Source organism: Hypanus sabinus, chromosome 19, assembly GCF_030144855.1.
Source record: "Hypanus sabinus isolate sHypSab1 chromosome 19, sHypSab1.hap1, whole genome shotgun sequence".
Classification (NCBI taxonomy): Eukaryota; Metazoa; Chordata; class Chondrichthyes; order Myliobatiformes; family Dasyatidae; genus Hypanus; species Hypanus sabinus.
In genome coordinates this window covers 37,467,552-37,493,026 of record NC_082724.1, presented here as the reverse complement: position 1 = coordinate 37,493,026, position 25,475 = coordinate 37,467,552, and the positions used below count along the sequence as shown (strand labels likewise).

General features: G+C 44.7%; 1 long non-coding RNA gene across 1 annotated transcript; it reads left to right on the top strand.

Annotated features, from left to right (window-relative positions):
• Window positions 1–24,166, top strand: LOC132378129 (uncharacterized). The gene is made up of 3 exons (XR_009506896.1): window positions 1–200; window positions 7,876–8,179; window positions 23,979–24,166. It is a non-coding gene; the product is annotated as an uncharacterized LOC132378129 (long non-coding RNA).
• Window positions 24,167–25,475: the final 1,309 nt, after the last annotated feature.

The window sequence follows — 25,475 nt, the reverse complement described above, 5'->3', positions numbered from 1 at the left end:
TGTTATTTTTGTAATGTTAGTTGGGAAATAAGCATTGGTTGAGAATCGGGAGAAATTCAAAACAATTGTAGCCAGATGGAACAGTGAATTGTGCCTGCTGTTTCCAGCAGGAGGGAAGACGGTGTGGGACCTTCCTCCACAGGTGGCCTTTAAAGCGTGCCCCTCAGGTGCTCAGGTTGGTGTCCAGTCCAGAAGGGGAGGTGAGTGGCTGTATTGCTGATCCTTCTGGTTTATTTATTCTAGTCTACCCACATGAGGTGTGTCACTTACGTAGCTCCTTTGTACTTTGCAGGATGGTGTAGGTCTTTGTGTGAGTCACTGCTATAGCATTTTTATTTAATGCCTTTTGCTTATGTAACCCTTACCCAACAGGCTGGTATATGTCTAGGGGAAAAAGGGATCCAGCCACTCTCCAAACCACCTCCCGTACACGCAGGTGCTGTGAGAATCGAGTTTACGCCTCGAGCCCGCCAACAGTATCAAATCCACAACAAATACCGTTATGAATTACACTTTAAAGAGTTTACTAAAATTAAAAAGAGTAGTAAGCAATACAATATATATACACAAGGAAAAAAACAAAAGGCGCCACTTATCAAAGTTCAGTCTGTTCAGTGCACTGGTTGGAGCTCAATCAACGAACCAATCGACCCATCCGGCCGTCGCACCTGGGACCACCCCGGTGGTCTTACGAGCAGTCCAGCACACGTCCACCTTCTTCAGTGTCTTCCTCGGCCTCTCCCAAAAAACCCGCGAAAACCCCTCCCCCAAGTTCCCAGCATCACAAGACACAATGACATTCCCCATTGATTAACAAATGAATACAATTACCATATCAGCCATTCTAAAGTGAAACAACGGCTAGAGAAACACTTATCCGACAAAGAAACATTCCTACTTGTAACAAACCAAAGAGGCCATTTTGAGTAACATACCCAGGACATTGTACATTCTCTCCCCACCAGCAAATGTCATGCCCTCATGGCATTACTAGAGGTCCCCAAAGCTTCTTGCAACACACAAAACCCAACACAGCTGCAGAAGGCAATGACATAACTACCCAGAGCAGTAGAAATCACACTCGGTTCTCCCGGTACCACATATGTCAACCGCTCCGGGGGGCGCCTAATCCTCTGAGATCTCCATACCCCTTCTGCCCCACTGGGCTCCCTCGTCACCTGCGAACCCACTGTCTCGGACACCCCAGGTCTACCTGACAGACCCGCACCCCCTTCCTCACAGGAGTCCTCCCTCACCCGAGATCTCTCCGGCTCACGCTCAGATTCCACCCTCTCTCCCACCAATGTAGGCTGCCTCTCCATCTGACCCTCAAGACCTTCCCTCCTCTCACCCAATTCAGTATGGGAAGGGCCAGGAGCCTCCTCTCCTGGTACTGGAGCACCAGCGAATGGGAACAGGACCCACTCATCTGAGTCGTCCTCCTCTGAATCGGTAGCCATTCCCGAGTGAGGGACCCGTCCCCGCTCTTCAGCAGCGGGCTCTTCCCGTTCTCCGCTCCCTCGCAGAGTCCTTGTACTGGGCGTAACCTCCCACTCAGGCTCCTTATCCACCTGCACCGCTTGACCCAGTGGCAGCAGGTGATTCCTATGGAGTATCTTGATAGGCCCTTTTCCATCCTCGGGTTTCACCCGGTAAACTGGCAGGTTCGGCATCTGGCTCTCTATTACATAGGGGCTGGCCGCCCATCGATCTGCCAACTTGTGCTTACCAGGGAGTCCCAAATTCCGTAAAAGGACCCGGTCGCCCGGTAATAATTGTACAAACTTCACCTTTCGATCATACCGCATCATATTCCGCTGATTTTGTTTGGTAGCCGCCGCCTCGGCCAACTCGTACGCCCGCTGTAACTCCCTCTTCATGTCGGACACGTACTTTAGATGGGACTTCCCGGGAAATTCACCCACTCCACCTCCAAAACACACGTCAATGGGCAACCTCGCTTCCCGCCCAAACATCAGATAATAGGGTGAATACCCTGTAGCCTCATTGCGAGTACAATTGTAACAGTGAACCAGTTGTCCAATATGACAACTCCACCTGCTTTTCTGCCCAATCTCCAGCGTCCCGAGCATATCCAACAGGGTCCTGTTGAATCTCTCTGGCTGAGGATCTCCCTGTGGGTGGTAAGGGGTAGTCCTGGATTTCTCAACCCCAAGCATAGTCAGTAATTCCTGGATAAGGCGGCTCTCAAAGTCCCGCCCCTGATCACTATGGATTCGCCTGGGAAGGCCGTAATGCACAAAGTACTTCTCCCATAGCACCTTCGCCACTGTCGTCGCCTTCTGATCCTTGGTGGGAAATGCCTGAGCATAGCGAGTGTAATGATCGGTGATGACTAATACATTCGCGGTGTTGCTGGTGTCAGGCTCAATCGACAGGAAATCCATACAGACCAGGTCCAGAGGTCCCGCACTCTGCAAGTGCGACAGTGGAGCCGCCAACACTGGCAGGGTCTTCCTCTGGATGCAACGACGGCATCCCCTACAGTATTCTTCGACGTCCCCCCTCATCTGGGGCCAGTAGAACCGGTCTTTGAGTAATCCATATGTCTTTTCCACCCCCAAATGTCCAGAATCATCATGTAAGGCCTGGAGTACAGTCTGGCGATACTCCTCCGGCAGGACCAGTTGCCAACAGCGGGGTTGGTCCGGAGGCGTCGTTACCCGGTACAAGATTTTGTTCTTTAACTTCAACCGAGACCACTCCTTCAACAACAGAGGCACGTATGGGTGTTTCGCCTTCTCAGCCAACGCCCCATCCCCCTTCTCGACCGCTCTCCACACTGTGCCAATGCCCGGGTCATTTTGCTGAGCAGTTGCCACTTCCCCCGGACTCAGTTCCGGCAACTGTTTAGTCCCCAGAGCGGTCAGGTCACAGTAAGCTAGGGGTATGGCATCATCAAAAACCCCCAAATGGTCCACGGCTCGTTCCAGCCTCCCTCTTCCCTCGGCCTTCACGGTGATAACAAACTGACACATCGCCTTCACTCCAGGGGCAGGGACACTCTCCCAATCCTCGTCCCTCTCCTCCTCCCCCGGCTCCCGACGAGACAATGCATCCGCATCGATATTCTTGCTTCCGGGGCGGTACCTCAGGCTGAAATCATATACCGACAATGCCGCCAGCCACCGATGTCCTGTGGCATCCAGCTTCGCCGAAGTCAAAATATAAGTGAGAGGATTGTTATCCGTTCTCACCTCAAACTTGGCTCCGTAAAGGTAATCGCCCAGCTTGTCCACCACCGCCCACTTCAGCGCCAGGAACTCCAACTTGTGAGTGGGATAGTTTCTCTCCGATGGCGACAAGCTTCGGCTGACAAAGGCTACCGGCCTCAATGCTTTGCCATGCTCCTGGTACAGAACAGCCCCGAGACCCTCTCGGCTGGCATCCGTGTGCAGCACATATGGCTTCTGGGGATCGGCAAAAGCCAACACCAGGGCCTGGGTCAGTGCCCTTTTCAAAGATCGGAACGCCTCTTCACATTGATCATCCCATCTCGAGCCAAAAGGTTCCGCCGGGTTCCAGTATCCTCCAGCATCCTGCCTCTGGTTCCCCGTCCTCTTCTTCCCCACCGGGGGATAGCCACACAACAGCTGAGTTAACGGGTGACACACTTTGGCGTATCCTTTCACAAATCGCCGGTAATACCCACAGAACCCCAAAAATGAGCGCAGAGCACCCACTTTCTGGGGTCTCGGCCAGGTGGTCACAGCCTCTATCTTGGTTGGATCAGTAGCCACTCCCTCTCGCAAAATGATATGGCCAATGTAGTTAACCGACGACTTGCAGAACTGGCATTTGTCCAGGGAAAGCTTCAACCCTTCTTCATTAAGCCGACCCAACACCTTCAACAGCCTCTCCTCATGTTCCTCCAAAGTCGATCCGAACACTATCAAATCGTCCAGGTACACCAGCACCTCCAACAGATTCATATCCCCCACAGTTCTCTCCATGAGCCTCTGGAAGGTGGCTGGGGCTCCGGATATGCCTTGGGGCATTCGTTCGAACTGAAAGAACCCCAGCGGGCAGATAAAAGCGGTCTTCTCTTTATCGGCCGCACTCATCGGGATCTGGTAATACCCACTTCTTAAATCCAGCACACTGAACCACTTTGCACTGCTCAGGCAGGCCAACGCATCCTCGACTCTTGGGACAGTATATTGATCAGGGACAGTTCGCCGATTCAACGTCCTGTAGTCAACACACATGCGCACTCGCCCATTCTTCTTCCGTGCCACCACTATTGGGGACGCATAAGGACTTCGAGACTCAGCTATGATTCCGGCCTCCTTCAACTTGCACAAGTGCTGTCGCACGTCCTCAACATCTGCCGGAGCCAGCCGCCGGGATCTCTCTCGGAACGGGGTGTCCTCCGTCACCCGGATGGTGTGGCGAGTGCTTTTGGAGCAGCCAACATCAAACTCGCCCCGAGAAAAAACAGCTTCCATCTTCAGCATCTTCTCCACTAGCCTGCGTTTCCACTCCGGCGACACTGGGGAATCCCCGAAGTTAAAGGCTTCAGCGGTCAGCTCCCTTCGATGCTCCGATCCCTCCCCGTTAGGGGTCCGCACTGGTGCGCTGGACATTACCGTCACCGGGAACAGATGTGCCAGCGGCATTCCCCTCTTAAAGGTGATTTCTCTTGCCGTGGTGTTCCTGACACTTATAGCTATACGCCTCGCATGTACTACCCCTGGTCTCTGCACTTCGGGCCTCACCAGCGCCCCCCGCCGGAAATCGTGTCTCCCCTTCAAGATCGTCTGGGGCGTCTACTAACAGGGCTTCTCCCGTCGGCACTCCTGGGAATCTGGGGGTCCCCATCACTAGGGCTACCTCCCCGGGTCGGATCACCTTGGGCCTCGCCTGCGTACACCACACCGTCCCTCGTTTACACTCCGGGTCCAGCCCTTGGGAGGCAACCCCTTCTGCGAACACTGCTCGAAACACTGGATGCACCGAGAGGGTCTCCAGAAAGTCTTCCCCCCCTTTCTCCTTACAAGCTCCCAGGAGCCGTCGCACAACTGGGGAGTTAGTCCCCACCAGGAGGGCAGCACCACCGGTTTCCACCGGGTCAGGACACACCAACACCAACGTCTCAATAGCTTCCGACACTCCCACGTCGCCCTCCGAGAACTCCAATCTCACCGATAGGTACCCATCATACGGGTAGTCACCCTCGCTCACACCCCAAATCTGCAGGGCGTCAAATGGTGTTACGGGCAAATGCTTTAGATGTTGATTGTAGAAAGACCGGTACAATAAGGTCACCTGCGATCCCGTATCAAGAACGGCTTTTGCGTAAATTCCCTCTATCCGTAGACCCACACTGGCACGGGGTCCTACCAGCCCATCCGGAACAGAGGCGTGGGCACCCGGTTGTCTTCCGGCTGATCTCTGGGAACGTGTTCTTCCAGAGGCTCCAGTCCGTTCCCTCACTGAGCCTCTCCTAAGTTTCCCGACACCTCTCCCTTTTTAGTCATAGGGGGGCTTGTCCTCCGCGGGACTCCTTGTCTCTCACAATCCCACCTAAAGTGACCCTCCTCTCCACAGCTATAGCACACCCTCGGCCTTCCACAGTCCCGCCTGAAATGCCCCTCTTTCCCACAGTTAAGGCACACACTGCCGGCCGCCCCTCCTCTCCCAGGACGGCTCCTGCTCCCAATCCACTGCACTGATCGCCCCTGAGAGTAGGTACCTCCCCTGTCCCTCCCCTCCAAAGGGGGTTCCCTACTCCCCGGGGGATTGTCATTCCTCCACTCAGCCACCACTTCCTGTATCGCTGAGGATTGCTCCTGTAGGCCCGCGCCCCTTTTCCGCCCCAACGCTCTCTCTTCCTCTCGCACCTCTCTAATCAGTTGCCCGAAGGATGGAGGGGGACGGATAGTCCACGCCACCTTGTCCTCCTCCAGAGAGCCACTGAATAGCTGACTCATCCTCACGCTAGCCACGTCAATCGCCTTCACTACCCCTCGGCGCCGCAGCCCCGAGAGCATCCCCTCCATCCTAAATATGTACTCGGAGAGCTTTTCCCCTTTCCATTGTTCCAGGCGTTGAAACTCTGCTAAAAGCAGCCAGGGTTCCCCTGACAACCCAAACGCTCCCTCCAAAACTTCTAGGCAGTCCTCCACTGAGGCCCCAGGCTTCTCAGCTTTCAACTCCCGGACGGTTTTGGCTGCTAAACCCCTCAAACTTCCCACCAATCGCTGCCTCTTCTCCTCCTCTGAGCCTGGCCACTCCTCTAACATCAAAGACGTATGCTCGATCCAGGTCTCATAGTCCACCTCCCCATCCGGAGTAGGGTTGGCTCCGGAGAACACCCCCAGCTTCAGCCGTGGCCTCTCGGCCACCCCCACCAGGGAGTTAAGTGCGGCTGCCAGCTCCGAGACTTCCACCCTACCTGGGGAGCGGGGCTTAGTCACGACTCCCTCCTCCCACCTCCCTTTACTAGTGCCGGGCACCTCTCTGGGGTCCACCTCTAGGTCTAACTCCTCAGCCTCATCCTTGTAGGAGTGGAGCCCCCACGGCCCCTCCTCCCCCGGTACACTGACCGTCTCCGGCAGTTCCACCGTCCTGACTTCAGCACTCGTACGAACCGACACCCAGCTAGACTCTACCTCTTTACCACACCGTCTAGCTACCAATTCTACCTGCCCAATACCCTTCACCAAACTTAAACCCCGCACTATCGCGTCTCCCGAAACTCGAAAATCCACTCCGCTCACTACGCATGCGTACTGTACCAGTACACCTTCAAACTGGCACCAACAAACAAACTTGTCTCTGTCCATCTCCGCTCTGCTGCCTGCGACTCCACAGCCCCTGACAATCCAATCCCGGACGAGCCCCCACAAATGTAACCCTTACCCAACAGGCTGGTATATGTCTAGGGGAAAAAGGGATCCAGCCACTCTCCAACCCACCTCCCGTACACGCAGGTGCTGTGAGAATCGAGTTTACGCCTCGAGCCCGCCAACAGTATCAAATCCACAACAAATACTGTTATGAAATACACTTTAAAGAGTTTACTAAAATTAAAAAGAGTAGTAAGCAATACAATATATATACACAAGGAAAAAAACAAAAGGCGCCACTTATCAAAGTTCAGTCTGTTTAGTGCACTGGTTGGAGCTCAATCAACGAACCAATCGACCCATCCGGCCGTCGCACCTGGGACCACCCCGGTGGTCTTACGAGCAGTCCAGCACACGTCCACCTTCTTCAGTGTCTTCCTCGGCCTCTCCCAAAAAACCCGCGAAAACCCCTCCCCCAAGTTCCCAGCATCACAAGACACAATGGCATTCCCCATTGATTAACAAATGAATACAATTACCATATCAGCCATTCTAAAGTGAAACAACGGCTAGAGAAATACTTATCCGACAAAGAAACATTCCTACTTGTAACAAACCAAAGAGGCCATTTTGAGTAACATACCCAGGACATTGTACACTTAGCTTGAGTTTGTGGTATTTGTATGGTTAGTCTTAAATTTTCATGTAAGCTTGAGGGATTGATGTGCTTTATTATACTGGTGTAGTAACTTAACACACTTTATTGCACTTTACTTGGTCTGATGATAATTCAGGAGCTGTATCTTGTGTGAAATTTGACTTGCCTCTCTAAGTACTATGTTTTTAACAGAACTGCTATTTTATAATAAAATGTGTTATCACTTTAAGCTACCTTGTCAGACTCCCTGCCTATAATCCTGTCTCAGTAGTTAGACAATGTTAAAGAATCAGTGGCACAGAGATTCTGCAGGTGCCGGAAGTATTGAGTAAGACATGCAAAATGACCTGATGAAGGGTCTTGGCCTGAATGACTGATTTTTAAAAATATATAATTCCCTTTCAGAGATGCTGACTGACCTCCTGAATTCCTCCAGCATTTTGTGCATGCTGCTAAAGAATCAGTTACTACTACCTTAAAAGAAAACAAATGGATCCATAGTTTAACATTAATCTGAAAGATACTACTGTTGTCAGTTCAGTGAAGATTCAACACAGACTTTTGTGATCAAGCGTCTGTTTTCATGGGGCAGTCACTTCCACCTCACTTCTTTATTCAGTTCCCTTGCCCGTATTTGGCTGAAGTATCTATTGAGCTCTGGAGTCTATTCATCCTGGTGGAACCCAGAGTGAATATCAGAAGGTTAATGGTGAGTAAATAGCTAATTACTAAGTCTAGACTGAAAGGTCATAATTGACCATTTGAATTATAATGCCTTTTGTAATTGTTGTATAGCTGGATGATTTTCTATTTCATAATTTCCTTACAAGGAAAGAAAAAGAAGTGCTTTTTCTCTGTGCGATTACAATCTTTCGACTTTATTTAGAATTTGGGTATCAAATGTAAGAAACCATCTTGAGTCAAAAGAACTTTGTAGAACACGGAACAACACAGTGAAGGAGAGGGCTCTTCAGCTCAGCATGTCTGCACCAACCGATCTAACTCCTCTCATCTGCCTTTACGGGGTCCATAACTTTGTCCCCTATCTGTTCAAGTGTCTTTCTAAATACCATTTAGCTGTGATAACTGCTTTTACCCCCCCCCCCCCCCCGATTGCACATTCCAGGTACCTCCCACTCTGTATGAGGCTTGACATGCCAATCTTACTTAAACTTGCCCCTTTCAAATCAAACCTATGCCATTTATTATTTGAAATTTCCACCCTTGGAAAAAGACTCAGGCCATCTACCTTGTCCATGCCTCACATGATAGACTTCTGCCAGGCAGGTTGCTTCTCAGTCTCTGATGCTCCAGGCAAAACAATCTGATTTTATCCATCCTCTCCTTGTAGTTAATATACTCCAGTCCAGGAAACCTCTTGTACACCTTCTCCAAACCCTGAATATTATCAGATGCATCTTAAGTTTTTTTAAATTATTTTCTTAGGAAGATTGAGTTGAGACACTTTATTCATAGAGATACAGCACAGAAACAGGCCCTTCAGTCTATCAAATCATTACTCACCCATTTACACTGGTCCTACTTTTGTTCTCATCAACACCCTCAGATTCAACAATATACCTACACACTAGGGGTAATTTACAGTGGCAAATTAACCCACCAACCTGCACATCTTTGGATGTGAGAGAAAACTAGAGCATCCTGAGGAAATTCGCATTGTTACAGGGAAAGCATGTAAACTCCACACAGACAACACTCAAGGCTGGGATTGAACCCAGGCCTCTTGCATCGTGAAGCAGTGGCTCTACATTACAGCTACTACATTATGGAAGAAAATGTATCTGGATTTGCAGTATAATGGGGTGCCTATAAGATTGAATCCCAACAGCATTAGTAAAAACTCTGAATGGTCAGGGAATTAAAACTTAATGCTATATTCAGGCAGTGCAGTTCAGTAGCCATGATGGGGTTGTCTATGGTGCATGAACATTACAATGAAAAAAGAATATGCTACCATGGCAACACCATAGGACGTTTATTTCTTTAATTAAGACATCCGCATCTGACGTGTGTGCATGAGAAATGTTATAACTTGCAGCAGAATAACCAAAGCCTGTATAATTTGCCCAATAGATTTGGGTGTGGACTGGGTGTGGAATTAACATCACCAATCTCTTGAGGCCTTCCATTGGTCAGGGTCGACAATGGATGTTGCATGCTAGCTGTCTATGTGATATACAAGCCAGGGCAGCATGATATGGAGAACAAGCTGTTTGCCATGGAGCTGCTGAATCCAAAGGACCTGCAGAGACCAATATAGTTTGGTACCATTCTCTCCCAGAAGCAGAATCTACTACCTGCTTACAAGAAGGAAATTAGCCAAAATTTTGTCATGTGAATAAACAGATTAAAATTTAATGTGAATTTTAATTTTGTAATTACAACATGAGAAATCTGTAATGTTGCTACTCATCTTGGTACAGGTTTCTAATTAACAGTTTCCCTGAAACTGGCTATCACTAAACTTAAGTAAAGGCATCTTTGTCACTGTCTCTCTCATTTTTCCAGCTTGCTCCAGATATTCTTTCTTCTTCATTTGGACAAAAAGCCTCTAACTTTTCATTCACTGACATTAGCTACCAATTAAACATGCTGCAGTCAACTAATTTTAACAATCCTCCAGTGTTATGAGCTGATGTGGCTGGCAGGAAACATTAGTTTGGACAGGCATTTTGTCTTGATCTAATTCGCAACACTGTCACATTCAACACCGTTACTTTAATTTCTAATCAACCATCTCAATGCCATATGTTGACTCTCATGGTTCAATAAAGCATTCTACACACCAATGCCTCTACTTTCTGAGGAGACTTATGCAAGCAAGACTTTTCACATCAATTCTCATATCCTTCTACAGATGTGCGGCAAAGGGCATCTGCGTAAGCTGCGTCACTGCTCAGTGTGGAAGCTGCATTGCGGTGGATAGGGCTCTAAAATGGGAAGTCAAAACTGCCCAACACATCACCAGCACCAGCCTACCTGCCATCAAGGACTTGTGTGCAGAAAAGGGCCAGTAGTATCATGAAGGATCCCACCCACCCTGCTCATGAACTGTTTGTCCCACTCCCACCCAGGGTCAGGCTATGTAGCATCTATGTCAGGACCACCAGACTCAAAATAAAAAGAAAGGAAGCAAACAAGTTACTTCCCTAAGCAATAAGACTGATCAATACCTCCACCCACTAACTCCACCACTAGTTATTTCCTGTCAGTCACCTTAGGTACAGCCTAACATCACTCGATGGATATACAATCAATCCACATATATAAGCTATCCTATGAACGTATATTTATTGCGTGTATTATTATTATTGTGTTCTTGTGTTTTTGTTCTGCATTGGATCTGGAGTAACAATTATTTTGTTCTCCTATGCACTTATGTATGGGAAATGACAACAAGCAATCTTGAATTTAAATTGGACAGTTTTATAAAAATAAACAGGCAACCACCTAATTTCTGTCACAACTGTCTCCATCACCTGAAATAAAGAAAGATGATACTATAATCAATGTCAATAGCTAAAAACATGAACACTAGGTTCCATAACAAACAAAATTCAGCAAAAAAAGTAACCATATCTGTGGTAACTTCTTCTTTAGAAAAAGACCACTCAGCAACTTGATAGCCAAAAGAGCATCTTTATCAGGGATGGCAAATGATATTTACAATACAGAGGCTTCCAGGTACCTCATGTGTCACGGGTGGAGGAACTATATACAATGCATACTGGGAGTAAAAAGAGCGGAAGTAAAGACCCCGCCAACCCCGGATCCCGCCTCTTGCTACCAACAGCTTCCCGATTAGTATTAACTTACTTTTAATAATACTCACATTACAACATTTCTCTCCCTTTAAAGTCCAACATTCCCCATATATAGAACTGGGAATTAAAAACAGTGGTATCATTAGCAACAGGTTACCAATACAAAAACACCTAAAAACAACATGGCAAATTCAACATTCAATCTAACAACAAAAGAAACTCTCCAATCAAAGATTCAGTCTGTCAGGAGGTTTGCAAGGGCACTGCGATCTACGCACTACCCCTGGTGACCCAGCAGGCATTCTGCCCAAAGAATATATGCTGGCACTTGAGTAATCACATTCCTCCAATTATTTCCTTGTAACCTCATACACAAAGAAATTTGCAGATACTGGAACTCCAAAGCAACAGGTCAGGCAGCATCTACGCAAAAGAGGAAACAGTCAATGTTTTGGGCTGAGACCCTTCTTCAGGACTGAAAAGGAAGGGGGAAGATGCCAGAATAAAAAGGTGAGGGGTGCAGAAAGAGGCTAGTTGGAAGGTGATAGTTGAAGCCAGGTGGGTAGGAAACATCAAAGCCTAGATAAGAAAGAACCTGGGGTGGGAAAGAGTGGACAATAGGACGTAGGGAAGTAGGAGGGGATTCGGGGAAGTAATAGGTAGGTAAGAAGAAGTGAAAGGACAAAGTGGGGAATAGAGGAAGACCAGGGGGCAGGGGGAGTTTGTTCAGCTGAAGGAGAATTCAATATTCATTGACTTCTGTCAGTGCAGTGCATATACACACAGCAGCCCCTCAGAGAACAACCAAAGTTGCTTTTGTTTTCTTTGTTAAATATGTTTTTATACATAGTGAGATTATTCTTGATTCCAGTAACTACGTGTATAGCAGATCCACCACACCATTGAGCTCATTGTTCAAAGTAGCTGGCCAGCAGTTCAGAGTATAATTGGCCGAGGGAGGTCAAGGTGGACTGTTGAGCCGAGGGATTCAAGTCAGGCAGTCGGACCGCAGGAGAAACCGGACTGGGTTCAGAAGAGCTGACCTGAATGCAGACCATGCTGCTGCCTGCTACCCGGAAGCACTGGAGTCGGTATCTTAGTGTGGCGCAAAGGTGGCATGTAGTAAAACAGTGAATGAGTATCTGGCAAGTTTCTTTTGTAATTGCAGGACTCTGCTGGGCATTATTTGCTGCAGGCCTACTTCCCTTGTTTGCTGGTGAGGTAACAGTGTTGCCTCGGTTGTAGCAAGGACCATGCCTCAAGCTGCAGGCTTGTGTTGTGGTCTGGCATCCAGGTTCGTTTGAGGGTGGCCTCTCCCTTCATTGCTGCCCTTCACTGTTATATTGTTGGAATTACTAGGTGGACTGCCGGGAGCATCAATTTGCAGGACTTGTTGCTCGGGTTTATGGATTAAAAATGTGTTTTCTTTTCTCATTCTTTTAAACACGTGTCTGTGTTTGCACCTTGGCCCCAGAGAAAAGCTGTATCACCCAGCTGTATCCATGTATGGCTTGAATGACAATTAAACTGGATCTGATGCCATCAGCTTGGAGAGTGCCCAGAAGGAATATAAGCTGTTGCTTCTCCACCCTGAGGGTGGCCTCATCCTGGCCCAAGAGGAGGCCATGGACCGACCAGCTGGACTGAAAATGGAAATCGGAATTAAAATATTTGGCCACTTGGAAATCCTGTCTGTGGTGGATGGTTTGGAGGTGCTTAACGAAGCAATTTCCCCCAATTTACAACGGGTCTCACCAATGCAGGGGAGGCCATATCTGTACCACCAGACACAATAAACAACAACTCAGATTCACAGGTAAAGAAGAGGTTCCTTATAACCTCTTCTCTCTACACACTGAATACCACTCCAGCTGTACATACACGCACGCACATACTCGCAGTACAGATACAGTCTTGCATTGGTTAAATCATTGAAATGATATCCAGAATTGTTGTCCAGTGACTCAGAGATATATTGAAGCCAAAAAAATCACAGTCCAACTGATAATTAAGGAACTTAAATAAGATGCAAGTCTTATTCAAAGGAGGAGGAAACTGGAGGCCCGTAAGCCAAAGTTCACCAAGGTTCAGTGGTGGAGAAAGTCAGTAACTTTAAATTCCTCAATGTTATTATTTCAGACGATCAGTCTTGAGTTCAGCACTTGAGTGCCATTCCAATGAAGGCATGCCAACACCTCCACTTTCTTAGAAGTTTGTGAGAACTCTTCATGTCTTTTAAAACTCTTAACAAACTTCTTTAGATGCACAGCGAGAGAATACTGACTGGTTGCATCACAGCTGGTATGGAGACATCAATGCCTTTGAACTTTAAAATCATGCAAAAAAAAACAATGAGTACAGCTCAGTCCATCACTGGTAAAGTCCTCTCCACTACCGAGCACATCTACAAGGAACACTGCCGTAGTAAAGCAGGATCCGCCATCAAGGACCCCACCATCCAGACAGACCACGTGCTCTTCTCACCACTGCTATCAGGAAGGAGCTATAGGGGCCTTAGTTCTCACACCACCAGCTTCAAAAACAGTTATTACCCCTCATCCATTAGGCACCTGTACCAAACTGGATAACTTCACTCACCCCATCATTGAACAACCTATGAACTCACTTACAAGGAAACTTCCAAGAAATAAAATAGAAGTTATGAAAAACTCAGCAATTTTCCACATCCTGACAGATTTAGAATACTGAATGACCTCAGATCAACAATAGTCCTTTAATAACCTCCAGTAGGGTTGGGCACAGGGACAGATGGAGAGGGTTATGGGGGTAACCTTTGAACAGAGAATTAACAGAGTCAGTTATGCAAACTCTGGGGTAGGATGAGGATGTTACCCAAACACTGGACACACTGCAGCCAGCTCCTTACATCTCAAAGCCTTTCCATTATCAGTCAAGATTGTGTCACCAAGCTGAGTTAAGCACCAATTGCATTCAATCAGCTTGAAGCCATCTAGGTTAAAGTTGTTGGCTTATTTAGCACCCCGTTCACCCTTCAGGACATCGGTTCACTCCAGGTGTAGTGCACTGCATCTCGTGTTCGTACTTTCTAAAAATGCACTGAGCCATTCAACAGTGATATTTGAAAATAAGAAGAACAAGCAACAAACATGTGGAGATACTCCAAGTCCAACACCACCATTACTTGGGACTATATCAATGTTCTCTTATCGTTACTGGGCCTAAATACCGGAACTCACTGCTCACCACCTTGAGCAGTAGAACAGCAAGCCACTGTTTTTCAAAGCAGCTAAGGATGGACATTAACTCTGGCTTTGCCAGGAGCCCCCTCTGCTTTAAATGACATTTTGCTGTTCCCCTTAAATAGATGGTTGTGCTGGAGAGTCAGGGTTTTCTTCCTCCAGTTGAATAATTTTTCATCCATGCATGAATAAGAATTGGCATTAGTGTGCATTAAGTTCTCAGTTAGCAATGCAAGTATTTAATTAGAGTTACAGCCTGACTGGGGTCACAGTCTGCCTACTCACTATGTCTCCAGCTGGATTTTCTACCCTCACCCTCAGCAATATGTTATCCAGCAGCTCCCACACCCCACAGACTACAAGCACACAGGGGATGACATTTTGTATCTGAACTAGCAACATTATCACTGGGATTAAAAAAAATGCACTATCAGACCAAATTTCATCCACTTGCCCATCCAATAAACGTGCAAATTCTGTTGATAGAGGTTAAGTGTTGTGCAGGGCCAGCCAGCTCTTCATTAACCTGAATTTTGCATTTGCATTCTGTGAAGGTTTATGTTCATCACTCAAAATACTTTGCCTCTCCACCAGACCTTCATCACTCACCAAGGGTCTGATAAATAGATTATATTACCTTGCAGCATATTTCTTTAAAAAGGAAATGAAAATTCTTTAGAAGTCTTTTCCATCTTAGCAGAGGTTTTTGTAGTATCTTTGCACTAGATAGTTTGCTGAAGTATATAAAACCTCAGCACAAAATGAGCTTTAATCTGTTTTGATTTTCTAGATTTCAATCTGTTACATCCTGAAGGAATTATTTAACATGTATAAATATTTAGAAAATCAGAACTATCCAGCTTTTAATAACATTTTATGGTGGAAATATTGCTTCAGGGTACTATTTGTTCTGAATTGTAGATACTTCTATGAAAAAATGGATTTACAATTTCTTATTTGATGTACCAAGAAAATCCAGTCCCATACACGTGTGACATCCACCCTTGCAATGTCACTTCCTGCCACTTAACACTATCCCACATGCTCACAATGCCTTCACTAAGCTCTAACCTTAATTCAATCGATGCTTGTCAAACTCGCTTCCTATACGTACATCCTTTGGCCTTGACTGAATTTAAATCCTTTGTCTGTCATACCAAACAAAATTCTACCTCAGCATGGTTACACAGATCAGCATCCAAAGCCCCATTTTTAAAAACTACTTGTGTAAAAATCTGGCCTCATCTTATCTTAATCTCTTCCAGTTGCAACCTTCCATAAATTCTCCTGACTATGGTCCTTGCCTCCATCCCATTCTGCCTCCCAATTTTCATCTGCGTTATTACAGTCAAATGCAGCCTGTGGTGCTTGAAAATTGCGGCGGCACTTAGAAAATGCCTTTCGTGACCTCAGGCCTTGCAAAGCACTTTACACACAATGAAATACATAATAACAATTCACTGTAGTAGTGTCTAAAACACAGCAAAAAAATTGTAAATTTCCACTAGCTTCAGATAATAAGCATCTAATAGTTGCTTTTCGGTGATTTTTGATTAGTGGCTATCCAATGCAGAAAGGATAAAAATCCTACTCTTAACTGAAGTGCAGGCATGGGATCTTTTCACCCTTCATCTAGTTGCAACACCATGATTTGACATCCCTTCCACCAAAATGTGCCAGCACTCTCTCCTTGTGGTGAAACTTGCCCGTTGAGTTTCTTTAAAAGATGTTGGAATTCTATTGTGATCAATTTTTCCAATGGTCAGATATCAACACAAATTAAATGGCTTTTCACAAGTTTAAACTACGTTTATGCTTGAGTTTAGAGCATCATTCATAACTAATAACATACTTAAGTGCCGACACTAAATTTTTCAACATTAACTCATATATACTGCAAATAATGAATGATTGGTCAGTAGCCGTAAACACTCCTTGATCAAACAGTTCATGAAGTCCTGCCGATGATCCCCCTCTCAGAAATTTAGCATTGCATGGAAGACACGGGGACTCGGCTGGTAGAGTTGCTACCTCACAGTGCCAGAGAACTGGGTCCAATCCTGGCCTCCACTTCTGTGTGGGGTTTGCCCATTCTCCATGTGACTATGGAGGTTTATTCCCACATCCCAAAGACATGCAAGTTAGTAGAAGTATTGTCCCCTTTGTGTAAATAGGTGGTAGAATCAGAAGAGAATTTGGGGAAATAATAGCATTAATGCCGGAGTGGAGTAAATGTGTGGTCGATGGTCAACATGGACTCAATGACTCTGTACCTCCCTGTGACTGGACGACAGGTGAGACAAAATCCAGGTTTAGGGCTTAGCTTTCCAGGGAGGTGGGATTGGAAGACACGGGTAGAATTAGTGAAATAAGGCTTGCTGATCAGAGGATGTGATTGATGGTGAAGGGGATCAGCTTAGGTCAATAGGTGAATGGGGATAGTGGGGTTGTCTAATTTCAGATCAGAAGTTTGATGAATGTGCATAAGCTGTAATCAATAAAGAACACCCTGATGTAGGTATTGTTGTTGCCCACATGGTCCAAAGTGGAGTGGGGAGCCAGTGAGATTGCATCCACTGTAAGCCCTCTGCTTGTTGGCAAATAGCAGCCAATAGCATGATTGATGCCCCTTTGAAGCAGGTGGAAATTCTGACTGAAGGATGTTCTGACATTAGCCTCCAAGACAGAAATAGCAGGGTTACCAGATGTTCTTTTATTCTCCCTTTGAAAGTGTGCAAAAATGACATTGAATTCATCAGGGAGTACAGCATTGCTGCCATTTATAATGTTATGCTTTACATTATAAGAAGTAATGGGATGGAATCCCTGATCTGCTGTCGTGCATTCAATTGTGTCTCTAATTACAGACAGAACTTCCTTTTCATTTCTACAATGGCCTTCTGTAGGTCGTACCTGGACTTGTAGTGTTCTGGATCACCAGTTCTGAACACCACAGATTTATCCCTCAGCAGACTGAAAATCTCCTGTTTCATCCTAGGCTTCTGATTTTGGTATGTTTGGTATATTCCTAAAGGCACACACCCATCCACACAGGCCTTGAAGTTGGCAACGACTGTGGCATATTCATTCAGTTCTGAAGATGGATCCCTGAAAATGGCCCAGACTACTGATTCAAAGCAGAACTATTAGAGCTCATTCACCTCCCGTGAACATAGCTTCACAGTCTTCATCACTGGTTCTGAGCCCTCAGTCTATATGCCAGAAATAAAACTACAGACAAGTGATCAGACTTGCTGTCTTCTCATTATTACCATCAGGGAGGAGGAAAATGAGCCTGAACAATAGATTCTGCCCCTCCATCAGATTTATGAATGGTTTATAAACCCATGAACACTACCTCATTATTCCTCTTTTACTGTATTTATTTTTGCAATTTATAGATTTTATAACATTGCACTATACTGATACCTCAAGACAATAAATGTCACGAAATATTAAATAGTGCTAATAAATCTGATTCTGAGTTTTAGAAAAGCAAACAGGAAAATTCAACATACTAATTAACTTCAGTGCTGGCTAATAAAATCTGCTAACTAGTGATTCACTCTCAATTTGCCCAAAGTTCAAAGTCTGTTCTCTGTTCAAAGTTCAATGTAAATTTATTATCAAAATCCATATACATCACCATATACAACCCTGAGATTCATTTTCCTGCGGGCATACTCAGCAAATCTATAGAACAGTAACTATAAGAGCATCAATGAAAGATCAACTCAAGTGCTGAGGACAATGAACTGTGCAAATGAAAATATAAATAAATAGCAACAGATAATGAGATAAAGAGTCCTTAAAGTGAGATCATTGGTTGTGGGAACATCTCAATGGATGGGCAAGTGAGTGTAGTTGTCCCATTTATTCAAGAGCCTGATGGTTGAGGGGTAGTAACTGTTCTTAGATCTGTTGCTGCGAGTCTTGAGGCTGTTGTACCATCTACCTAATGGCAGCGTTGCGAAAAGCGCGTAGCCTGGGTGGTGGGGATCTCTGATGGTGGACACTGCTTTCCTACGACAATGTTTTGTGTAGATGTGCTCCGTGGTTGGGAGGGCTTTACCCATGATGTACTGGGCTGAATAACCAAGTTTTTTTTTAAGGAAATAGCTAATTAAAGTGCTTCAGCAACACATTAGGGAAATAGATATATTTACATTTCTTGCAACCGTCCTTTCCTCTTGCTGTCAGGTTTCATGAGATATGACAGACACAGCCACATACTAAACACGGAAGGTCATATTTCAACCAGCCAGTCCAATAAACATATTTAATTTTCCAGTCTGACTTCTAAAAAACAACATGGTGTCCACCTGTTGTTCTGTCTTTGGAAAAACTGGGATGGAAATGGTTTGGAATGAGGTTTGAGTCCTTACAAGTTTTAATAATTTACTTGACCCCAACTCACTCAGCTTTCAGGTTTACACTTGAAGTCCTAGTTCTGTAAATGTCTTTGATTTCTTGTGTGAGTGTGGAAAAGGAGATTTTTTTATAAGGCTGCAATACATGGATTGCAAATTCAATCGGCCTTCTTAAGAAAATCACTGTGTAGACTCTGCCAGGCCTGCTATAAATTCTGAAATACGGTATGAATCCATCTTGCTGAGGCATAGCCTGATATCTATCATTTTTTTCTGTCTTGCTCCATAATTCCTCTTCAAGCTCCATAATGGAAAGAGGATCTCAGAAGAATACCAGCATGAACATTTCAACAAGTATAATTTGTAAACAAGCCAACAGATGGAGAAAAAGTTTAAAAAAAAATTCTGTGATGCTGGGAATAATTTGAGCCAGTAAGTTATTCCAAAAAGCCAGAAATTACTCTGGATTCTGCCGTTGATGCTACTTATTTTTTCCCGGACAAGCTGCAAGAAATGGCCAATCTGGGACATTTGAGACAGTCTGAGGGCGCATGAAGCTCTTGAGTGCCATGAGCAAAGTTTCAGAAAGATGATATACAATATTAATAAAATGGGAGGGGGACTGCACACCAGGATATCTTTTGAAAATAAAGCAAGAACAAATCATGTACAATATTTGCTGATTTGTGTTCTGTAGATAATTGAATTGTATAATGTCATTAATTATGATTTAGTTAACTTTGATATTCTGTGAAAATATTCCTATAATCTTTCATCTCTCTCAGACATACTGTGAACAAAAAAGTTCCCACTGGGATTTGAGCATTTACAGTTTTAAAGCACATTATTGATTTCAGAATGGTATATATTCCAAAAGATATATTGATCTCTGCATAAAAGGAAGGAATGCCAAGGGCCAGAGAATTATCCAAATATGAAAGGAGTTGAGGACTAGTAAATCTCCTCAAAGAATGTGACACTACTCATAGAAGAATGGCTGCACTGTTACCTTTAAAGTGTGAATGAATTGGGAAGCCTGTGTATACACTCTCCATCTGACCTTCATGATGTACTTGTGTATTGCTGGATTGTGAATTGAATATATTGACTGATTGGAAAGACAAGAACAAAAATTGTACTGAAGTTCTAGGCTTCAGTGACCCTTACATTCATAAGCAATGCATCATAAAAATACTGTAGACTTCTGATCATAATGTTAATAAAATTCCATTGATTGTAAATACATTGGAACATAAGAAAAGCGACAGATCTTCTAGTGCAAATAACAATTTGCTTTCAATGTTAGTTTTCTTTATTAGCAAACTCTTAATGGCAGCACAATAGTAACATTTCACTTAAATGTGAAGGCAGGTGCTAATTATAAAAAGTTCAAAGAGAAAAAGATTACAAATAGAATTTAGCCCTCTGTGACTTGTGACCTTACTTGCACTATAGCTGGCAGTTGATATGGAGAAATTATAGGTTTTTTAAATCTTTGTCAGGCCTGCCCCTTAATAATTCTTTCATTAATATTTTAGTGCTTGTGAACCTTTGTTTAATTAAATGAGAAAATATGGGTTTGTGATATTTATTCCAAAAGTAGTGTTAACTGTATTACCAAAGTAAGACAATAAGGTCAAAGACATAGGAGTAGAATTAGGCCATTTGACCCATTGAGTCTGCTCCTCCATTCCATCATGGCAGACTTAATATTCTTCTCAACCCTATTCTCCTGCCGTCTCCCCATAAACTTTGATGCCCTGCCTAATCCAGAGCCTATCACCCTCTATTTTATATATACCCAATAACTTGGCCTCTGCAGCCACCCACAGCAATGTATTCCACAAGTTCACCACCTTCTGGCTAAAGAAATTTTTCCTCATCTCTATTCTAAATGGATATCCTTTTATAATGAGGCTGTACCCTCTGGTCGTGTAGAAACAATTCTTTCCAAATCCACTATATCTAGGCATTTCAATTTTCAGCAGATTTCAACTAGATCTCCCCTCATTCTTCTAAACTCCAGCAAATACAAGCCCAGAGCCAACAAATAGTCCTCACATGTTAACCCTTTCATTCCTGGGATCATTCTCATGAACCGCTGCTGAACCCTCTCCAATGCCAGCGCATCTTTTCTTAGCTAAGGGGAACAAATCTTCTCACAGTACTCCAAGTGCAGTCTCATCAGTGTCTTCTAAAGCCTCAGCGTGCCATCCTTGCTTTTATACTTGAAGTGAATGCTGTGTTGCATTTGCCTTTCTTGCCACTTGCAAATTAATCTTTAGGGAATTCTGCACAAGGACTCCAAGACCTTTTTTCACCTCTAATATTCGAATTATCTCCTCATTTGGAGAATAGTCCATGCTTCTATTATTTACACCAAATGCATGACTGGGCACTACCCTACACTATATTCAATCTGCCACTACTTAGTCCATTCTCCCAATCTGTCCAAGTCTTTCTGCAGACATCCTGCTCCTCAACACTACTTGCCCCTCCACCTATTTTGTATTGTCTGCAGACTTGGTTACAAAGCCATCAATAACTTCATCCAAATCATTGACAGATAACATGAAAAGAAGCAGCCCCAACACCGACCCTTGCAAAACACCAGCAGCACATTGTTGACATGGACATTGCCTCTTTAGAGGAGTTATACAAACAAATAAATTTGGAATACTTTTGTAGTAATTAGTTTAAATTTTCAATGCTGTTTGCCTGGATTACAGGAATCATCTAGGACCTCCTCCTGCAGACTAAAGTGTCACTGTTTTGACTAAAATGTCTAAACAGTGACTGACTGAGTAGAACATTTTACCAGGCATGTTCAGACTCTACAAGTGCCCCATTTTTTTCCAAGTAATATAGATGCTGACAGCTTTATCATTATTATTACCATAAAATCATGGCAATTTATTCCTTTCCTTAGTTTTGCCTATTATCACTCCCTCTCTTTATGCTTGCTTGTTTTAAATTGATCCATCTAATGTTTACTATGAACACCTTTAGGCTTCATTTCCTCTATCTCTGCTTTACTGCATCTTCTTAATCTCTGCTCTCATAAAGCAAAAATCAGGAAAAAATATTTTATTCATGTTTGCAGTTCTTCTACTCCTTAGAGAACAATGCAAGTTCCCTCTCTTCATTGGACATTGTAATGGAAACCTACAGCACAATGCAGGCCCGTCGGCCCACAAAGTTGTGCTGAATATGTCCCTACCTTAGAAATTACTAGGCTTACCTATAGCCCTCTATTTTACTAAGCTCAATGGACCTATCTAAAAGCCTCTTAAAAGACCCTATCATATCTGCCTCCACCACCGTTGCCAGCAGCCCATTCCACGCACTCATCACTCTGAGTAAAAAAAAGTTACCCCTGACATCTCCTCTGTACCTACTCCCAAGCACCTTAAACCTGTGTCCTCTTGTGGCAACCATTTCAACCCTGGGAAAAAAGCCTCTGACTATCCACATGATCAATGCCTCTCATATTGTTATGAGATATTGATGGGATAACGGAGACATGGCTAGAAGGGGATCAGGCTTGGGAATTGAGTGTACCAGGGTATACATGCTATCGTAGAGACAGAAATATGTGAAGAGGGGGTGTGGTGGCCCTGTTGGTGAGGAATGAGATTCAGTCCTTAGCAAGGGGTGACTTAGGAACAGGGGAAGTAGAGTCTGTGTGGATTGAGCTGAGGAACAGTAAGAGTAAAAAGACCCTAATGGGTGTTGTGTACAGGCCCCCAAACGGTAGCGTGGATATTGGCTACAAGTTGATTAGGGAGATAACATTGGCATGTGCTAAAGGTAATGCAGTCGTTATGGGAGATTTCAACATGCAGGTGAACTGGGAGAATCAGGTAGGTGCTGGACCCCAGGATAGGGAGTTTGTGGAATGTCTAAGGCGGGGGTCGGCAACCCGCGGCTCCGGAGCCACATGTGGCTCTTTTAGGTCTGTGCTGCGGCTCCCTGTTGCTTTGGGAAATAATTGGTTGTGGCGACCCTTTTCCTGGCACATCCGAACCGACTCACAATAAGATAGCCTACGGGGGTTTGCGAGCACAGCTTTGGAGCCTCTGCGCCATGGGGGGGGGGGGCAGGTTGAGGGAGGCTTAAAAGTGAGGCTGAAGATTTCGAATAAAGTTTTTTTCCTTCGACTGCAGTTACCGACTCCGTGTTGTAATTTTAGCGCTGCGTGTAGCACACCGCTACATGGTCAGTATTTAATTAATATGTTTTTTATGTTAGTTTGTTAGTTTTTGAAATGTAAATCTAAATTTGAAGATTATGGTGATCTTGTACAATCTAAATAAGACGTTGTGGCGGGCGACCCATTTCCTGACACATCCGAACCGGCTCACAATTAGCCAGCGTTCAGGCTAAGGGAGATAGCCTACGGGGGTTTGTGAGTACGTGTCTTTTGCAGCATCCGCGCCCATGGGGGGCGGGTTGAGGGAGGCTTAAAAGCAAGGCTGTTTAGTTCGAATAAAGCTATCTTTGACTGCAGTTTACTGACTGCGTGTAGCAACCGCTACAACGTGTTTTTATCGCTGGCTGTCCAGAGGGGAGGTGCTGAAACGCTTTGTTGCGCGTCTGGAAGAAGTGAAAACTTTCCTGGGCAGCAAAGGGCTCAACTTTCCTGAGCTGGAACAGCCAGAGTGGCTGGAAAAGCTACACTTCATGGTAGACATGACAGCGCACCTGAACACGCTGAACACAGCTCTTCAACGGGGTAAGGACGTACAGCCCTGCACATGTTGGGGGATGTTTTGCATTCGAGCGCAAGTTGACGTTGCTTGCCAGAGATTTACAGAAAGGCACATTGTCTCACTTCCCCAATTTGAGAGAGTTCAAACAATGTCACGACATGATAAATTCGGAGTATTTACATTCTGCAATCATCGCAATGCAAACATCGTTTGGGAAACGCTTCTGTGAGTTCAGAGAGGAAAAAAACACATTATCCTTCCCGGTCACTCCCCTAAGCATCGATCCATCCCTACTGAATACGACTGCATTGTCAGGTGTGAGTCAACCTGAAGAAGTATGATAAATATTTTAATTGCGTATTATTTTACGTATATTCATATGTTTTCATTGTTCAGTGAAATAGTCCTTTTATTTTTCAGGTTGACAGCTGGCTGACGTTATTTTTGGTTTGCTGCTGGCGGCAAATTTAAGTTTGGCGTTTTTCATAAATACAAGAAGGACTCAAATAGACGTTGAGTATTTTACTTAAAAGTAACCTTCAACCCAACGTCTTTTTTTCGGAGTTCAAAATGTTTTTGTTGCATGCAGAAATGTAATTTCGTTTTCTCTGCAGGAGTTCATCAATTTCATAAATGCAACACATTATAGTTTATTTATACATAGAATAAAGGCAAAACAAAACGTTGTATGCAGTGTTATTTCATTTTAAATGTCAAACGGGTTTTGCGGCTCCCAGTGTTTTCTTTTCTGTGGGAAACGGGTCCAAGTGGCTCTTTCAGTGGTAAAGGTTGCTGACCCCTGGTCTAAGGGATGTATTCTTGGAACAACTTGTGCTTGAACCAACCAGGAATGAGGCTATCTTGGACTTGGTGATGTGTAATGAACAGGAATTGATAAGTGATCTTGAAGTAAAGGAGCCATTAGGAAGTAGTGATCATAACATGATAAGTTTTTATCTACAATTTGAGAGGGATAAGGGCAGATCAGAGGTGTCAGTGTTGCAATTAAATAAAGGAGACTACGGAGCCATGAGGGAAGAGCTGGCCAAAGTTAAATGGGCGGATGCCCTGGCAGGAAAGACAGTGGATCAGCAGTGGCAGATATTCTTGGGGATAATACAAAAGATGCAAATGCAGTTCATTCCAATGAGAAGGAAGGATTCAAAGAGGGGGAAGGGGCCACAGTGGTTGACAAAGGAAGTCAGAGATTGTATAGCATTAAAGAAAAAGAAGTATGACAGGGCTAAGATGAGTGGGAATACAGATGATTGGGAAAGTTTTAAGGAGCAGATCTTAACTAAAAAAGCAATACGGAGAGAAAAAATCAGATATGAGCTCAGTCTAGCTAGGAATATAAAAGGGGATAACAAAAGCTTTTTTAGCCATGTGAAGAGAAAGAAGATAGTTAAGAACAATTTTGGCCCCTTGAAGAATGAATTGGGAGAAATTGTTATGGGAAACCGGGAAATGGCAACAGAATTTAATGCGTACTTTAGATCTATCTTCACCAGGGAGGACACAAGCAATCTCCCAGATGTATGGATGGGCCAGGGTCATAAGATATCAGAGGAGTTGAAACAGATTGACATTAGGAAAGAAACTGTGATGAGTAGACTGATAGGACTGAAGGCTAATAAATCCCCGGGTCCAGATGGTCTGCATCCGAGGGTTCTAAAAGAGGTGGCTCAGGAAATTGCGGATGCATTGGTAATCATTTTCCAATGTTCCTTAGATTCAGGATCAGTTCCTGAGGATTGGAGAGTTGCTAATGTTATCCCACTTTTCAAGAAGGGAGGGAAGGAGAAAACGGTGAACTATCGCCCTGTTAGCCTAACGTCAGTCATGGGGAAGATGCTTGAGTCCATTATTAAGGACAAAATAGTGGCATATCTTGATGGCAGTAATAGGATTAGGCCG